Consider the following 19,470-nt stretch of genomic DNA (forward strand, 5'->3'; position numbering starts at 1 on the left):
TAGAGGGGTTTGTTTTTGTGATTATCCGTATGGAATCTCTTAGTGATTGTTTTCATATAAATGGGCTTATATTGCTAAGTGTTTATTTGTAATCTGTTAAAACCTCAGATGATTTTTATTTGGCTGTTGAATACATTGTATTCTCTGGATTGTAGATCTCACTAGAAAGGGCTTGATGAGCCAGGTTTTCCTGATTTGTCTTACCAGTCAAGATTTAAAAAATGAGGCACAGTTGATGCTTGGTGGCGGTGGAGGACACTGCTTATTGAGCACTTATTATGGACTAGGTAGTCTTCCTATGCTTAACATGGAGCAAGTCACTTAATACCTGCGGCAGCTTTGTGTGGGTACAAAAACTATTATCTCTAGTTCCAGATGAGGAAACTGAGGCACAGAGAGATTAACGACCCAAGTTTGTCAGCTAGTTAATGGTGGAGCTGGGGTTTGAATCCATGCAGTCTGGTTTCAGGACCCAGGCTCTCCATGTGCTGCAGAGCCTCTTAGAGTATTGCTCAGTGTAGAAGGTTTTTAGACAGTCCAGAAATATGTAATGTGAAAATTCTTCCTTGTGCTCTTCACTCTCTGTAGAAAACCACTGTTAATAAGTTTGATATAGAGCTTTCCCGCTCTCTTTGTCTGCATATGCAAATGTTTATTTGCAAATCTGTCTACACATGTAGGTTTTTAAAAAGTGAATAGACTTTATTAGAGCAGTTTTAGATTTACATAACTTTGTGTGGATAGTAAAGAAAGTTCTCATATTATCTACCCTCCATTTTCCCTTGTTGATAACACCTTGCATTAACATGCTGTATTTGTTACAGTTGATAAACCAATATTGCTACATTGTTCATTAAAATCTACATATTAGGGCTCATTTTTCCTGTTGCAGAGTTTTTAAAATGGGATCTAACCAACCATTGCTCAGCAGTGTGCTTTTCTGGGTGATTTTCAAAATATAGTGCTTCTGGACTTTTGAATGCAAATAAACAGTCTGTATTCACTAACGTTCAGATTAATGACACAAGTTTAGCCTTTTCCTTGGAGTGGAAAACTTGCCTGGAAGTTACTTCGTTTTCTCTTTTTCAAAAGTTAATCTTGTAGCACCAGCTGCTTTTCTCTGAAGAAAAACGTATTATTATTGTTATTTTTTTCTTCTGCGGTACGCGGGCCTCTCACTGTTGTGGCCTCTCCCGTTGCGAAGCACAGCCTCCGGACTCGCAGGCTCTGCGGCCATGGCTCACGGGCCCAGCCTCTCTGTGGCATGTGGGATCTTCCCGGACCGGGGCACGAACCCGTGTCCCCTGCATCGGCAGGCGGACTCTCAACCACTGCGCCACCAGAGAAGCCCAGAAAAGCTTATTTTTTGATGGGACATTCTGGCTTCTCTCTGAAGCCGTTCAGCTTCTCGGAGACTTCTTGCTGTTTTTCATCGGAAGAGTGGTGCACATCAACCCACTTAGCATCAGCTTCCTCCTCCCTGAGACTGGTATTTCCCCACCCATCTTGATCGTTCTCAGCATTCTCTCGCTCAACTTCCAGAACTTCTGTTCCCGGAATGTAATCTTTAGCATCTAATTCTCCATGTTCTTGTACCCTTGATTTTATTGAGGCCTCTGTAGTCTTACCCTGGAATTCCTTCTGCAATATCTGAGGGTTCAGTTTTTGGAAGAACTGAATCAGAGTCCTGGGAGACATCATCACATTCTTTCTTTGTGTTTTATTATTCTGGGCAAGGTTTTGAGGAAGTTTTTTAGTCATTGAGCTGTTATCTCTTTCAGAGCTTTGTTTCCTACTGTCATGACTTCCCCAGAGTTCTTGTCATAACAGAATGGGTGGCATGGTCATGAGCAACACCGGAATGTGCTCTGGGACTGCCAGGCGCTGAGAAGTGTATACAGCAGACCGAAGGATCTCGTTACTTCTCCTTGGTGCTGCTGCAGAAACCTGTGCGCAAAGAGATAGAAAAAGCGTGTGAATCCCTGCCAACCTGGAGGTAAGGCCCAGGGGCACTGACTTCACTTCACGGGTCTCCTTGAAACTCTTCAGCTGCTTTAGTGGTTTTCGTGCACATTCTTGGGGCTCATGAATCTAACGCATAGCTGAAAAGTTAAACACTTTGAACTTTTTTCTTCTTTTGTTTCTGAAGTACGTTGGTAACCTTCTTTCCTTGTGTTTAGAGCCTCTCCCCCAAGGCATGCTGCATTAGCATTCTGGGTCGTCGTCCTCTTCCTCTTGTTCATCTTGCCCTTGTTAGAATGTCAAGGCAGCGACCTTAGAGAACCACACAGTTGTGGGACTTCCCTGGCGGCCCAGTGGTTAAGACTTCGCGGTTCCGATGCAGAGTGAGAGGGTTCGATCCCTGGTTGGGGAATAAGATCCCACGTGCTGCACGGCACAGCCAAAAGATTACAAAAAGAAGAGACAGAAGCATACGGTTGTGATAACATTGACGGTCTTGGCGTCATTTCAGATGCTGCTTCTGTAGTTTAGGGATCACTTCCAAAGATATCTTGAGTGCGGTTGTGTTGCTGTCCCTTAACATGTGCATGTGTAATTCTGCAATACTGTATTCACCTTATTCTTGTTTTTGCACTTTTATTCTCATCAGTCACAAAATGAGTGTACAGAGTCGTAGAAGCTTACATGGCAGCGTCGAGGTTCAAAGAAGATCTCTGGCAACCTTGATGGATAGATGAGGTATTCAGGAAGATCAGAGTATTGCAAAATGTTATTGGAAGGCCTACGTTCAAGACAGTGTAGCTGTAGGAGGGCAGATCTTTCCGTTCTTGAGGAAAGTTATCTAGATGTTCTGGGTGGCAGAACATCTGTGCCATAAACATCACCAGCTTTGCCAGTTCTTTGCTGGGTTTATTTGGTTGCAACTTGAAAATCTCCCACGTTGGGTTTGTAGTGAATATTCTGCTGTGGAATCTCCTCAGTGTAGGCCAGAGGGTCTACTTTATTATTCCTGTACCTGCTTGCAGGTTGCTGGGCAGCTAGTGTTTATTTCTGCTGGACAAGTTGGCTGCAGACTGGCTCTCCTTGAGCAGTTCTCAGAAGAGCTACACCACTGACACCAGCCAACCCTTCTCGGGCTGTGGCTTGGAATCTTGCTTCCAGATGTGACCAGAAGTAGCACTTGGGAGCTTGGCACGTGGCGCCATCTTGGCTCATAGTCGTGTGCGTTAAAAACCAACACTCATGGCTTTCCAGGTCAATCCATCTGTGTCTACTCTGTTCTTTAAATCGTTTCTTAGTATTTTGTTGAATGTGTACACCATAATTTAATAGTGTTCCTATTGCTGGATGTTTAGATTGTTTACATTTATTGTATATTATGCGTATGCATTGTATGTACAATTGTTGCGTGCTGATGGCTCTTTAGAGTAGCTCTCTAAGAGTCTAGTTACTGGGTTGAAGGAAATGCATGTTTTATTTTTTGATGTGTATTGCCAGACTGCCATCCAGAAAAGTCACAGCAATGTTAACTCTTGACCAGAAATGTGGCCGAGGTCTAGCTTCTCCATGCCATTTCCAACTTTTTTTTTCAGTCTGTATCTGATTGGCAGTTAAACATGTCTTGCAATGATGTATTCTGTCTCACTGGGAGATGTGTTTTGTTTTGATAGCATTCTTTTGAAGTTGATATAGAATTACTTTAGGCAAAATCTACATTCTGCAGTTGTTCTTTCTAATACTTACCCCCTTAGATAGAGCTGCTCACCTATTTAGATTCCCTATCTAGTCCTGGAAAGCAGCGTGATTTTGCCATCCCTGTTAAAAGAATCTGGACGACTGCCCAGTAGACTATACATTTCTTGAAGATGAGGAGCGTATAACTTTATTCATATCTGTTGTAATCCTGGTGGTGAGTAAATGTTATATTCTTTTCAAAACCTAAATTGGATTGTGTTGTTTTGGGCTTACTGCTGAGTGAAGTGCTTTAACTTTGTTAAAAATAATCTTTTCAGAGTCTTTGTGAATTGTCATCTTGGTGTATATTCTCTATGTTATCTCTTTTTTTAAAAAAAAGATTTTTTTGATGTGGACCGTTTTTAAAGTCCTTATTGAGTTTGTTACAATATTGCTTCTGTTTTATGTTTTGGTTTTTTTGGCTGCGAGGCATGTGGGAATCTTAGCTTGCTGACCAGGGATCGAACCCGCATCCCCTGCATTGGGAGGCAAAGTGTTAGCCACTGGACTGCCAGAGAAGCCCCCCTGTATTATCCTTTATTTCTAAAATGAGATAAATAAGAGTGATTGACATCCTAGGCCCTGTTTGTAAGGAAAGAATTAACCAAACCTATTTAATAAGAACATTTGGTATTCAGTTTTGGAAGTTAAGGAATGGATTAATTAGGGGATTTGTTTCGTGTAACCCATGGTTTTGAATTTTCTGTATTGGGGTATACCATGTGTTAGAGGGGATGTGTGCTGCCTAAATGGTATGCTTGGCTTCAATAGACATTGTGAGGCTCCAGACAGAAGGAGAAGGGAAGCCAAATTCAGAAAACTGCCAGAATATCTTTAGGCATGGGGAAAATACCTGTGGGAAAGGACACTTCAAGTTTTTAAAAAGGAGACCACATGCACACAAAAAAACCCACAGAACTTGCTTTATATATGACTTGTAATGTTACATATTCTTATCGGACTTAGGAATTTTCCACAATGTCCATGCACAGGAAAACAAAGCATACAAAGCAAAATGGCCTTGAAGAGAAAGAAATAATTAGCTTATTAAATTTTGACCAACTTCACGTTTTCTTTTGTATACATTTTTTTGTTAGTATATTAGCTAATTATTTTTCACTGGTAGCATATTGACTTTAATCCTGTATGTCCTGAAATTTTAGTGTCGTGAACATGTGTGCATAGTTGTATTTGCATACCCATTCCTTTGGTCCAGGAAGAAGCAATGATGGTGAAAACTTAGCGTGGTGGAACAGAAAGTTTATTTTTATTTTCTTGGAATTTATTTACATTTTATTTCACTGCAGAGTTTCTGTAACTTAAAAGAGCCAGAAACATAATAATTATATATATATAAAAGAAAAATGAGGAAAAGGAGAAGGCATATATTCTTTTCCCAAGTGGCAGCATAATTCAATGACTAAGAATAAAATTTGGATTTGAATTTTCTTGGCAGCTGAGATGAAAATGGAAATATGGTAAAATATATAGCACTGAACTGGAAGGAGGAACAAAACTAATTTTCCAGGGATAAATCTTCACTTGATGGATTTTAAGGAACTATTTAAATTGGGTGTTACATAAAGCTTTATTTTATTTATTTATTTATTTTTGGCTAGAGGCCCTTGTTAAAAAAAGGTGATGATGTTGCGTTAACGTTTCAAGCCAATGAAAGAAATTGTATGTGGAGCAGTTGGTTTGAATTTAGGCTGCAGATGTGTGCTTTAGTTGGCTAATACATATACTATTTTTTTTCTTAACGTATTTCAAACATACGGGAGAATACAGAGACCAAGATAATTAACCTTCACACATCTACCATACAGTTATATCAGATCTCAACGTTTTCCCACACTTACCTGTTTGTTTTTTTTTTTTAAAGAAAAGCCTTTCACATGCAGTTGAAGCACCTTCTTGGGTTACATTTCACTTTCTTCCCAGAAGTAATGATATCTTGAATTTGGTGTTTCTAATACCTGTTTTTATATAATTACTACATAGGAGTATATTCATAAATCAATATTATGTTTTGGGTATTTTCAAACTTTATATAAGCAATATCCTACCTACTCTGTAACTTGTTTTTCATGAAACAAGTTTTTTTAGACTCATGAAATTGCTGATATTTTTACCATTTTTGACCTACAAAAATGGTAGTTTCATGTGGTTCATCCTAGTTATAGTCATTACTTTTATCTGCTGTATAGTTGTATTATTATACGAATACAACCAGTTTAAATTTATTTTCGTGTTGATAGGTATTTAGGTTGTTTCCATTTTTCCTGTTTTAAAAACAATGCTACATTGAACATCCCTGGTTAGAAATCCTTGTGCAAAGATCCTTAAAGATCCCTTTAAGATCTTCGGCAAGTTTTTCAAACTGCATGTTGGGAACCATTAATCGGTTATGAAATCACTTTAGGAATTAAAATAGTTCAGAGAAATATCAGGTTGTTTTGCAGTAAGGATTAAGTGTTTTGTGAAATTGTGTGTGTGTGTGTGCGTCTGTGTATGGCTACTCAGTTTGAAATGAAGTTCTCTGGTGTAAATTACCCAGAAGTGGAATTACTGGGTTTGAGATTATGGAGATTATGGGAATTTAAAGTTCTATCAGATATTGCCAAATTGCTTTTCAGAATTGAGTCACTTTGTGTTTTTTTAGCATGAGAATATGAGAATTGCTCTATCTAAATCCTTGTAGATCCATGACATTGTCAGATTTATTACATGTTTACAAATCAGATGAGTGTGAAATGATATTATCTTAAAATATTTCTTGATTAATTATGAGACTGAGCATGTTGAAATGTTGAGTGACTCTTCTGATTTCTGTTTCTCAGCTGTCTGTCCCTGTCTCTCCCCCCCAGTTGGGTTGTCCTTTTAAAATTGCTTTTAGGAGTTTATTGCATATCCTGGTTATGTCTGTGAAATGAATTGTAGGTATTTTCTAGTCTGTGTGGCTTATCTGTTAACTTTTTATATGGTTTGTTGAATAGAAAGGATTGTCAAATCTATCATCATTTTTCTTATTGGTTTGTGTCCTTGGTGCCTTATTTAAGAAATCTATTCCATACTCCAAGGTCATTTAGGTCTCTGCATTTCCTTCTAAAAGTTTTAGAAATTTGGTATTTTATATTTAGCTCTTGATCTTGCCTGAAAAAAAATTTTTTTTGTATATGATGTGAGTCAGGGATCTAATTTTTTTATATGCATAGCCAGTTACCACAGCACTGTTTAACACTGTGTTTTTAAATTTGAATTGTAAATCTTTTGAGCAGTTTCTGGGTCAACACAATAACAGCCTTTTTGTCTTTCATCAGGTTGCTCAAATGTTCAAGTTTGTGACTTCTGGGCCAAAGTAATTGATTGGTGGATTACTTGATCCAGAAACAGAACCTAGAGGAGTAGATAAATACAGCACATTTTGTAGATCTCATCCAAATGTCATTTCTCTCAACCACTTTTTATTTTATTTTATTTATTTATTTTAAAAATAAATTTATTTACTTTTGGCTGCTTTGGTTCTCTGTTGCTGTGCGTGGCTTTCTCTAGTTGCGGCAAGCAGGGGCTGTTCTTCCTTGCGGGACGCGGGCTTCTCATTGCGGTGGCTTCTCTTGTGGAGCACAGGGTCTAGGTGGCGTAGGCTTCAGTAGTTGTGGCGTGCAGGCTCAGTAGTTGTGACACACGGGCTTAGTTGCTCTGTGGCATGTGGGATCTTCCCGGACCAGGGCTCGAACCTGTGTCCCCTGCTTTGGCAGGGGGATTTTTTTTTTTTTTTTTCGAAGGAGGTGGATTCTTAACCACTGTGCCACCAGGAAAGCCCTCAACCACTTTTTAAGTAGAAGCTAGGTTTCAGACAGTTTGAGGGTAAACTTTTTTTAAAAATACAGTTGTCTATTTGGCTGTGTTGGGTCTTTAAAAAAATTTTTTTTTAAAGAAGATTTTATTTATTTATTTATTTTTGGCTGCATTGGGTCTTCGTTGCTGCGCATGGGCTTCTCATTGCAGTGGCTTCTCTTGTTGCGGAGCACAGGCTCTAGGTGCATGGGCTTCAGTAGTTGTTGCGCACGGGCTTAGTTGCTCCACGGCTTGGCTTGTGGGGTCTTCCCGGACCAGGGCTCGAACTCCTGTCACCTGCATCGGCAGGCAGATTCTCAACCACTGTGCCACCAGGGAAGTCCGAGACTTTCAGTTTTGATTTTAGAATTATACATATAAATTTGAATCTTTCTGAAATGTCTGATAGAAATCGCTACAAATCACTTAATTTAAGAATGAAGGGGCTTCTCTGGTGGCGCAGTGGTTGAGAGTCCGCCTGCCGATGCAGGGGACACGGGTTCGTGCCCCGGTCTGGGAGGATCCCACATGCCGCTGAGCGGCTAGGCCCGTGAACCATGGCCGCTGAGCCTGCGCGTCTGGAGCCTGTGCTCCGTAACGGGAGAGGCCACAGCAGTGAGAGGCCCGCGTACCGCAAAAAAAAAAAAAGAATGAAAACTATTTTTGTTTCCACTTAAAAAGGGTTTTTAGTCTGAGAAGAGTTGCTTTGAGGTCTGCAGATAGTTATATATTCTAGGTTTTTTTTTTTTTTCCATTCCTTTTCTTTTACATTTGTAGTTGAAAGAAGACCTTGTGGTTTAGTGGAATTTAGTGATATTGGGAAAGGTTGTAGACACAAGTTTTATTTGTAGATTTCTGATTGTGATATTGAGAAAGATGACTAATCACTTCTTGGTTTCTCTATCTGCAGCATTGTAGAAGCAAAAAACAAAAAAGAAACTTATGCTGTGGAGGGTGTTATGCAGGATGAGATAGGGCCCTGAATGATTGTTATTTACTTACGGAGACAGGTCTTTACCAAAGTAGGGTTTTTGATTTTGCCTGAAACATTGACTGTACAGATCATATATTTTACCTGGACAGATATTATTTGTGAAATAGTTGGAACAAGAGTGTGGTTATATGGTATTATAGTGCAGATGGTTTATGAAAGGAAGTCTTTGCATAATTTACGTATTTTGGTTTAGTGTAGATATGACAATTTATATAGCATGGGCTTGTCAGGATTTCTCTGACTATAATGTTCAGGACTGTTGTTCCTGTCATGTATGTTTGCATTTTTGTGTACTGTTCTTTGTTTTAGAAACTCAGGGTTACTTATAGATCTTGGGAAATGGAAACAACCATTGTAACATGGCTATAAGAGTTGTATCAAATCCTTCTTTCTTTAATTAATTAATTTTTGGCTACATTGGGTCTTTGTTGTTGTGCACGGGCTTTCTCTAGTTGCGGCGAGCGGGAGCTACTCTTCGTTGTGGTGCCGGGCTTCTCCTTGAGGTGGCTTCTGTTGTTGTGGAGCAGGGGCTCTAGGTGCGTGGGCTTCAGTAATTGTGGTGCGAGGGCTCAGTAGTTGTGGCTCGCGGGCTTTAGAGCCTAGGCTCAGTGGTTGTGGCACATGGGCTTAGTTGCTCCATGGCATATGGGATCTTCCCGGACCAAGGCTCGAACCTGTGTCCCCTGTATTGGCAGGCGGATTCTTAACCACTGTGCCACCAGGTCCTCGAATCCGTTTTATAAAGGTGTTTTTTATCCGTGACCATGACCAGTGGCTTTAATGGACTATTTGTGCCTTTAATGAAGCCCTGTAAGATGGTAAAGTATGGGCTTTGGAGTTAGATACAGATTTGAATTCATAGTCTCCAGTTAAGTTTGTGTTATTGATGACTTACTTGATCTCCTTTAGTGTCAGTTTCTTCATCTGTAAAATGGGACCCCATATCATAAGGACTGCTGGAGGATTAAATGAGATGATGGGTGAAGGTCCAACTACTTAGCCTGGTTCAGAGTTGGCTCCGGTGAGTGTTACGCAGCAGTCCCCTCCCTTCTGAGAGACAACATCATGGCCATGACCAGGAGAAATGGAACCACTTACCTTTGTGGGAGGCAGTGTTCTATGATGGAGAGGGCCTAATCTGGATAGTTCTTGCTTCTCTGTTTTGTAGCTTCTATAACCTTGAATAGTCTTACCCTCAGTCCTCTCGTTTGTAAACAAAGATTATACTATCTGTAACAGGCAGGGTTTTAAAGTTAAATGAGAGTATGTATAAAAGCTCACTTTATCTGGCACTTGGTAACCTCTAAATTAGCCTCTAAACTTTTATAGTGATAGGTAGTAATACTGTGCTGCTGAAGTAGGTCTCAAGACTGAGAGAGGTAGGCCTTCACTGGCTTTGCTACTTCACGGCATAGGATTTGCCTGACTTCTTCTCAGGAAAGTTGGTCAGTGGGGTTGGGCAGTAAGTTAGAAGAGGTTCCTTGTGATTGTACTTAAAAGCTGCCCTACTTCATGCTAGGAAAGAAAGTAGTGTAAATGATACAGAGTGTTGCCTGTCTTTAGAGCTTCAAAATAATCTTTAAAAAACAAGCTGCATTTGACTTGAAACGTTTCTTTGTGCTTACATCAGCTAAGATTTTATGAACATGAAAGCTGGTAGTGCCTGTCTTAAAAATCTATGTGTTGCTCCTTCTCAGTTATCAACTGTATCATTTTTGGAAGAGCTGTATCAGTTAGTAACATATGTTGGGAACTTTTCCCATTTTATCAGTTATTCTTTTCCCAGTCATCAGGTTTTCTTATTGACATTTTTCTACTCAGAAATGTTCTGAGTGTTTGGGAAGAATTCCAGTTTTAACCAATCATTTTATTGCTTCTGGTATGTGGCAAGGCTCCATGGTCCTCCCCATTTCTTTTTTGTTTTTAAGTAAATTTATTTATTTAATTAATTTATTTTTGGCTGCATTGGGTCTTCGTTGCTGCATACGGGCTTTCTCTAGCTGCGGCGAGTGGGGGCTGCTCTTCGTTGCAGTACGCGGGCTTCTCATTGCGGTGGCTTCTCTTGTTGCAGAGCGTGGGCTCTAGGTGCGCGGGCGTCAGTGGTGGCACGCGGGCTGAGTAGTTGTGGCTCGTGGGCTCTAGAGCGCAGGCTCAGTAGTTGTGGCGCACAGGCTTAGTTGCTCCGCAGCATGTGGGATCTTCCCAGACCAGGGCTCGAACCCGTGTCCCCTGCATTGGCAGGCAGATTCTCAACCACTGCGCCACCAGGGAAGCCCTCCTCCCCATTTCTTGATTGTTTCTTAATATTTTCAACATCGCTGTAAAGTACAGTGTACTGTCAGTGTTAACTCCTGGTTTTGTCACTTAAGTGCTATCATGCATTTATTTGAGAACAGCTTATGGTTCATGCTAACATAGAAGGTTGGGGATAAGAGCATTAAGTTGGGTGTTTGATTGATTAGATAGATTACATTGCCACTTATTACTGTAGTTATCTCAGGCATGTTATTTATAACCTCTCTGGGCGTTTTGTCATTTCCAAAATGGAGGAAATAATTGTACCTATCCTCCAGGATTGTTGCAAGGATTTAAAGAGATAATCCATGGGAAATGTTCTTTGCATGTAGTTAACGCTCACTGCATGTTAGCTGTTCCTGTCATTCCCCCTCCTCCTCATCATCATACAGCAAAGATTTTTAAGCTCCTTTGCATTCCAGACCAAGCTTGGTGTTGTGGATACAAAAATGGATTCCAAAAAAGGCTTCCTGACCTTGAGAAGTTTTGCATTGCAGGAGGGGAAGACAGGCATGTAAACAAAAAAATGCAATAAATTCTGACAAGTACTATAATAGAAACATTAGTAAATGAGAAGAATAAAGGAGTTAGTGTCAGGAGCCTGGGGATGTCAGGGAAATTAGTTTCTGCCTATGAACTTATTCTTGAAGTGTGGGTAGTAATTCCCCACTTATTCATTCAGCAGATGTTTAGTGAATACACCTACTGTGTGCCAGAAGCTATTTTAGGTACTGGGGATATAGGTGTAAAGAAGATATATTGGGTTGGCCAAAAGGTTCATTCTTTTTTTCCGTAAGGTGGCTCTGATAGCACTTAGTTGTCTTCAACTTCATTCGAAACAATTTTGTTAGATTGTATTGTGACAGCTGACATATCAGTGTGCATTTAAAAAAAGAAAAAACTTACTCAAATTGGTGAATTTTTGTGTAGCCATTTTAATATTGAAGATGGAAGAAAAAAGCAACATTTTTGGCATATTATGCTTTATTATTTCAAGAAAGGTAAAAACACAACTGAAATGCAAAAAAAGATTTGTGCAGTGTATGGAGAGGGTCCTCTGACTGATTGAATGTGTCCCAAGTGGTTTGCGAAGTTTTGTGCTGGAGATTTCTCACTGGACGATGCTCCACGGTTGGGTAGACCAGTTGAAGTTAAAAGTGATCATATGGAGACATTAATTGAAAACAATCAACATTATACCACGCGAGAGATAGCCGACATACTCAAAATATCCAAATCAAGCGCTGAAAATCACCTGCACCAGCTTGGTTATGTTGATCGCTTTGATGTTTGGTTTCCACGTAAGTTAAGTGCAAAAAACCTTCTTGACCGTATTTCCACATGCGATTCTCTACTAAAACGTAACGAAAATGTTCTATTTTTAAAATAAATTGTGATGGGAGATGCAAAGTGGATACTGTCCAATAATGTAGAACAGAAGAGATTGTGGGGCAAGCGAAAAGAACCACCACCAACCACACCAAAGGCTGGTCTTCATCCAAAGAAGGTGATGTTTTGTACATGGTAGGATTGTAAGGTAGTCCTCTACCATGAGCTCCTTCCGGAAAACAAAGCGATTAATTCCAACAAGTACTGCTCCCAGTTAGACCAACTGAAAGCAGCACTCGATGAAGAGCATCTGGAATTAGTCAACAGAATATCCATCAGGATAACGCAAGACTGTGTGTTTCTTTGATGACCAGACAAAAACTGTTACAGCTTGGCTGGGAAGTTCTGATTCATCTGCCGTATTCACCAGACATTGCACCTTCAGATTTCCATTTATTTCGGTCTTTACAAAATTCTCTTAATGGAAAAAAATTCAATTCCCTGGGAGACTGTAAAAGGCACCTGGACCAGTTCCTTGCTCAAAAAGATAAAAAGTTGGGCTTCCCTGGTGGCGCGGTGGTTGAGAATCTGCCTGCCAATGCAGGGGACACGAGTTCAAGCTGTGGTCTGGGAAGATCCCACATGTCGCGGAGCAACTGGGCCCGTGAGCCACAGCTACTGAGCCTGCGCGTCTGGAACTTGTGCTCCGCAACAAGAGAGGCCGCGACAGTGAGAGGCCCGCGTACCGCGATGAAGAGTGGCCCCCGCTCGCCACAACTAGAGAAAGCCCTCGCACAGAAATGAAGACCCAACACAGCCAAAATAAATAAATAAATAAAAATTTTAAAAAAGGTAAAAAGTTTTGGGAAGATGGAATTATGAAGTTGCCTGAAAAATGGCAGAAGGTAGTGGAACAAAAGGGTGAATATGTTGTTCAATAAAGTTCTTGGTGAAAATGAAAAATGTGTTTTTTATTTTTACTTAAAATCCAAAGGCACTTTTTGGCCAACCCAATATAATGTCTCTTCTTTCAGGAGTTTTCAGTCTAGTGAGAAAAGACCAGTAGTAAGTAAACAAGGAAATAAAAATACCAGAGACAAGTGCTGTGGAAGAGATTAAAAGGTGATGTGATAAGGAGTGACTGAGATTATGTGGTCAGAGAAGGATTCTTTGAGTAAGTGACCCTTAAGTTGAGATCCGCATGTGAAGAAGGAGCCCAGCCATGGGAAGATCTGGGCGATGAGCATTCCAGGCCTTGGGAACCAGGTGACATAGAGCCATTTTGAGCCTTCCGGGTGTTTGGGGAGTAGATGGGAAGTCACTGTGGCTGGAATGTAGTGGGCAAGGGGGAGAGTGGTACAGAATGAGGCCAGAGTTAGGGGCTAATCATTTAAGGTTTTGTAAGCCAGGGCAAGAGGTCCCTTAGGTGTAAAGGAAAGCCATTGGAGGGCTCAAAAAGTAAGGGAGTGTGTTTTGAGAAAGATCTGCTGTGACCGCTGTGTGAGGACTGGATTCTGAGGATAAGGGGGGTGGGGTGGGTAACAGAAGTGGAACCCAGGAGACTTTACTGGCTGTTGTATTAGGACAGGTGAGAGATGCTGGTGGCTTGAACCAGAAAGTAAGAGTGGAGGGAAACAGGTAGATTTGGGCTGTGCGACCCCTCTCTCCCATCACTGTAAAGCTTTTTTTTTTTTTTTTTTTTGTGGTATGCGGGCCTCTCACCGCTGTGGCCTCTCCCGTTGCAGACCACAGGCTCCGGACGCGCAGGCTCAGCGGCCATAGCTCACGGGCCCAGCCGCCATGTGGGATCCTCTCGGACTGGGGCATGAACCCGCGTCCCCTGCATCGGCAGGTGGACTCTCAACCACTGCGCCACCAGGGAATCCCCACTGTAAAGCTTTTTATGTTCTTTTTTGTTTTCGGCTGCGCTGAGCGGCTCGTGGGATCTTAGTTCCCTGATCAGGGCTTGAACCTGGGTCCTGGCAGTGAAAGCACTGAGTCCTAACCACTGGACTGCCAGGGAATTCCCACAGTAAAGCTTTTTTTTTTAAAGAGTTAGGTGGTAACTTTTATTCCAACCTCCCACCCAGAGCAGAAGGTAAAGCTTTTTAAAGTGTTAAGTTTAAGAGGTCCAACCCCTTTCCTTGCCAGTTAATGTGATAGAAATCTGCCAACAAGGTTCTCTAAAGATTTATAAGCCAGTCAGGGTAACACATCTAGTACTTATTTTTAATAATGATTTGTAAAGAGAAAAAATGGCTAGTATTCAAAAGAAAATCTGCTGCCTTTAATATCCCTGCTGGTCCCACTGTTGAAATAAAGTATTCCATCCTAAAAAAATAATCTGGTTTCATTATTAGTAGTTCAGATTTGCATTACATATTTAGTTTCACATTGAAGTCTGAAAGAAGAGGTCATGAGGGGCATAACATACTGATACTTCCACGTAGAACATTCTGTGCCACTCAGGTTTCCAATCAAGGAAGAACATGAACTTGATACCAGAAATCTCATTAACCATGCACTAACTTCAAACGCATACTTCAGGGTGGAATGACAGACCACACTGGAATAATTTCAGTATACAACTTTCAAGTCACTTTGAAATTGGCTACTTTCAACTTGGAGGAAGCCAACAAAATCATGGGACATATTTTGCAGCCTGTCCTCTACCACTGAATAATCTAATTATAGAACTAGAAAACGATGCCACTAGACTGAGTACTTGCTGCACCCTACTTGCTGTGTCCCAGTTAATACAAAGGGACGTTATACCACTGGCCCTTAGAATTTGAAGACTTAAGGTCCATGGCAGTTGGCAAGTCTTTAGAGAACCTTGCTGGAAGATTGTATCACATTAACTGGCAAGGAAAGGGATTGGACCTCTTAAACTTAACACCTTAAAAAGCTTTACAGTGATAGGGGAGAGAGGTCCTCTGGGTGCTAGAATGTTGTTTGTTGCTGGTTACACAGCATTTATACTTTGTCAACTTTGTGTCCTTTTCTGAATGTATTTTTTACATGAATAAAAAGTTTACTAGACAAAGAGGCCATATAGTACTATAGTATATTTCCACCCCCCCATTAAAAAATGTGCAGAATACACATAACATAAAATTTACTATCGTCACCATTTTTAAGTGTGTAGTCATGTTGTAGATCCATGTTGTTGCAGCCATCACCACCATTCATCTACAGAACTCTTTTTTTTCATCTTGCAAAACAGAAGCTATACCCATTAAACGGTAACTGTCCATTCCCTCTTTGCCCCAGCCCCTGGCAACCGCCATTGTACTTTCTATGAATTTGACTACTTTAAATAACCTATGGTAAGTGGAATCATAACATCCTCAGGTTCACTCAGGTTGTAGCTTGTGTTGGAATTTTCTTCTTTTTTTGAGGCTGAATATTTTCTTGTATGTATAGACCATATTTTGTTTGTTTGTCCATTGATGGACACTTGGGCCGCTCCACGTTTTACTGATTGTGAATAACGCTGTTATGAACATGAGTGTATAAATGTCTCTTCAAGACCCTGCTTTCAGTTCTTGTGAGTACATACCCAGAAGTGGAATTGGCTGGGTCATATAGTAAATGTATTTTTAATTTATTTGAGGAACTGCCATACTATTTTCCACAGCTTGCCTGCTCTTTTAAAATTGGGGGCAACATAACAATTAAAATTATGAAATAGGTGAAGTAATACATTATACTATAATATAGTCTACCTTTGGCGGGAAGTCCAATATAACTGATTAAATATGACATAAATAATACTAATTCCTTTTCTTCTGTTTTTCCCCTGGAGAATAAGACATTTATTCATTCATACAAGAAACCTTTACTGAATGTCTACTGTGTATCTGTTGCAGTTTGGTTCTCAGCATTGAGCAGACAAACTCTTGCCTCATGGAACATGCAGACAAGTACTGGATTTTAGAAAATAGCTTTCCTGGGATAGAGCTAAAATTCTAGACCAGAAGTATCAAACCATTAAGTTAGCAGTTTGTTCAGGTAGAGAAAATTGCTTTTGAGTTAGCATTTAAGCAACCTTGGTGCTTTTAAGCAACATAATAATTTACCTTATGCAGTATTATTTGAAGGGAAAGTGAAGTCTAAGAAGCGTGAGTTTTAAATTTTCCATTGCTTTCCCACCGGGAAGGAAACTTGGTATGAGTACATTTGACTGGGAGTCAACAGATGAGGGTCCAGTCCTGACTTTAACATCTAATATTTGGTATTCTCCTGGGTTCTTTTTACTTTGATCCTTATCCCTCCTCAGTCCTTTGTATAACTTTTTTTTTTCCCAAAGGATTTTGTCCTGTGTTGTTAACTATTATTATGCTAATATCACTTTCCTTTTTAAAAAATAAATTTATTTATTTTTGGCTGCGTTGGGTCTTCGTTGCTGCGTGCGGGCTTTCTCTAGTTCCAGCGAGCGGGGGCTACTCTTCGTTGTGGTGCGCGGGCTTCTCACTGCGGTGGCTTCTCTTGTTGTGGAGCACAGGGTCTAGGTGCGTGGGCTTCAGCAGTTGTGGCTTGCGGGCTCTAAAGTGCAGGCTCAGTAGCTGTGGCGTGCAGGCTCAGTAGCTGTGGTGCACGGGCTTAGTTGCTCCGCTGCATATGGGATCTTCCTGGACCAGGGCTTGAATCTGTGTTTTCTGCACTGGCAGGCGGATTCTTAACCACTGCACCACCAGGGAAGTCCCTAGTATTATCACTTTTACTCCTAGTAATCCCTAGTTCTGTTTTCAAGCTCATTCTCTCTTCTGAATTCCAGATTTATGTTTCCTGGTGCCAAGTGAACATTTCTTTCACTTCAGACACCGTTTCTGAAAACAAATTCATTCTTCTTCTGCTGTGAATTTGCTTCTCCCCTGGATCATCAGTGAATGGCATCCTCTATACGCTCAGCTGCTTGAGCAAAACGCCTGTGTCATCTGAGTTCTTTCTTGTCCCTGTTCTCTGATTTCTGAACAGACCCTGGAGTCCTTGCCTTGCATATGCTGTTTTCTCTGTACAGAATACCTTTCCTCTACTCTGCTTGGCAAATCCCCATTGCTTTTGGGCAGGGTTAGTGACGCCTGTGTGTCTGCTAGAACGTGTGAGGTCAAGTTTCCATTTTACTTCTTTTGTTTCATAGTTTCATATTTGATCATCTGTAGAACAGACTCTGTCTACCGGGAAGAAGCCTTAGCAAATTTTAAAATGTTATTTATGCCAATACTTAAATTAGTTTGTGAAAACATTCTTAAAAAGTAATAGGAGGGCTTCCCTGGTGGCGCAGTGGTTGAGAGTCCGCCTGCCGATGCCGGGGACACGGGTTCGTTTATTGAATGAATTATCACACCCGCAGTGTTTATTGCAAAAGAGACTCATTTTCTGTATCAAATTGCTTAACATGCACCCTATTACTTTTTTTTTTTTTTGGCGGTACGCGGGCCTCTCACTGTTGTGGCCTCTCCCGTTGCGGAGCACAGGCTCCGGACGCGCAGGCTCAGCGGCCATGGCTCACGGGCCCAGCCACTCCGCGGCATGTGGGATCCTCCCGGACCGGGGCACGAACCCGCGTCCCCTGCATCAGCAGGCGGACTCTCAACCACTGCGCCACCAGGGAAGCCCTCTTTTCTCTTTTTTTTTTTATCTTAGTTCTGTGTAATATAGCGTAGTATTCTTAAAATCCTGACCAACGAAAAATTTCTGAGGAAGTAGAATAGAGATTAACTCTTCTGGTTAACAGATAATGGTACTCTGAAGTCTTACTTTCCATCTGCCATCTCACTTCCTTTTACTGTTAAGAACCAGAGCAAGTTAAAGCCTAGTTCTGAATACTTTCCCTATTTTTTATTCTTCTTAGCAAGAAAATCGTTTATCCAAGTACAGCAGGACAGTTCATTGTTCCAGCTACTCTTAGAGATTAATGGCCTTGGATAAGTTGCCTAATCTCTGAGCCTCAGTTTCCACATCTGTAAAATGGGGATAACATACCTCAGAGGGCCATATGTAAGAATTATGTGAGATACCATCTGTAAATTCTCTGGTACAGAATTTAACTTTGTCAATCCACAGTAAATGTTAGCTCCCTCTTCCCTGAAACAAAGTGAAATGGTGGGTGTGAAACAACTTTGTAAATAAATATAAATCACTAGCAGTGTCTCCTCTTTCAGCATTGGGTATTAATAGCATAGTTTATAATCTCATTATTAGAATATGCTGGCTCAGGCCCTTATGTGATAGGCACAGGCCCAGATTTGGTGATCCTTAAAGACTGTGTTTGTTCTTGTTCTAAAAACTTGAGAGAACTCCTACAACAAACTCAGATGATTTATGAAACTAACAGTTGGCTAATTCTTAGTCTTGTGTATCCACATATGAACACTAAGTGTGTGTTTTACCCTCTCTTCATACTATCCAGACCCTCCCACATTGCCCCACTCCTCCCCTGCCACAGTAAAAATTTTGAATCCCATGGGATTTATGAGCATAACATGTACCTTGGCTTCTTCCTGTTTTTGTCTTTCTAGTTGGATTGGCTGTGATAATCACCTTATTTGGATATGTAACTTAAATCTCTAAAATAAGCTTTTGTCCTGTGAGTTATAAGGTAGAGGGCCAAGGACTTGAAATTATTGAACTCCTAGGAAACTTACGTGATCCAGTTTAGAGAAATATTGATGATCTCTGAATGTGTTTTTACCACTTAAGAACATTTAAATATCATCTGTCATGTTCATTCAACATTTATGTGCGCAGTGCTTTCTGGGAACTCAGGGATATAATAGGAGTGTGCTCTTGCCTTCCAGAGTAATCTACTTGGAGTTCAAAGCAGCTCAAAAATACTGACATTTCGGACATTAAGCAACTTAAATGCAAAACATAACCAATAATATGTGCCATGTCAGTCAGAGACGTCGTCTTATTTCATGAAAGTGTGGTGAATTTTGGTTTCCTCACCTGTGAAGTAGAACTCAAAATACCTGAAGGGTCATTGTGATGATTTAAATGAGATTGGGTATGTAAAACGTAGTTGTAGTACATAAAATCCACATATATTCTTTCTACAGTTGGGTATGTTTTTAATTGAAAAACTATTAGATGGCATGTGGTAAAAACAATGCAGGCAGAACAAAATGAAGAGTAAGCCTTCTCACTCCAGACCCTAGGTTCTTCCCTGTGTGCCTCTGGACCAAGAGCACAATTTCAAATAAATAGGTACCTATGTACACATGTATACGTATTCACGATTGTATACACTTATAATGTATAAACGGGAACATTATACATGTCGTCTTTGATATCCTGCTTTTTTCATTTAAAAG

General features: G+C 40.6%; 2 pseudogenes; both read right to left on the bottom strand.

Annotated features, from left to right (window-relative positions):
• Window positions 1–1,359: 1,359 nt before the first annotated feature.
• Window positions 1,360–2,199, bottom strand: LOC136131480 (protein SDA1 homolog pseudogene; annotated as a pseudogene).
• A 210-nt stretch (window positions 2,200–2,409) lies between these two features.
• LOC136131483 (protein SDA1 homolog) lies at window positions 2,410–3,167 on the bottom strand (annotated as a pseudogene).
• Window positions 3,168–19,470: the final 16,303 nt, after the last annotated feature.

The sequence above is a fragment of the Phocoena phocoena genome, chromosome 11 (genome assembly GCF_963924675.1).
Source record: "Phocoena phocoena chromosome 11, mPhoPho1.1, whole genome shotgun sequence".
Taxonomy (NCBI): domain Eukaryota; kingdom Metazoa; phylum Chordata; class Mammalia; order Artiodactyla; family Phocoenidae; genus Phocoena; species Phocoena phocoena.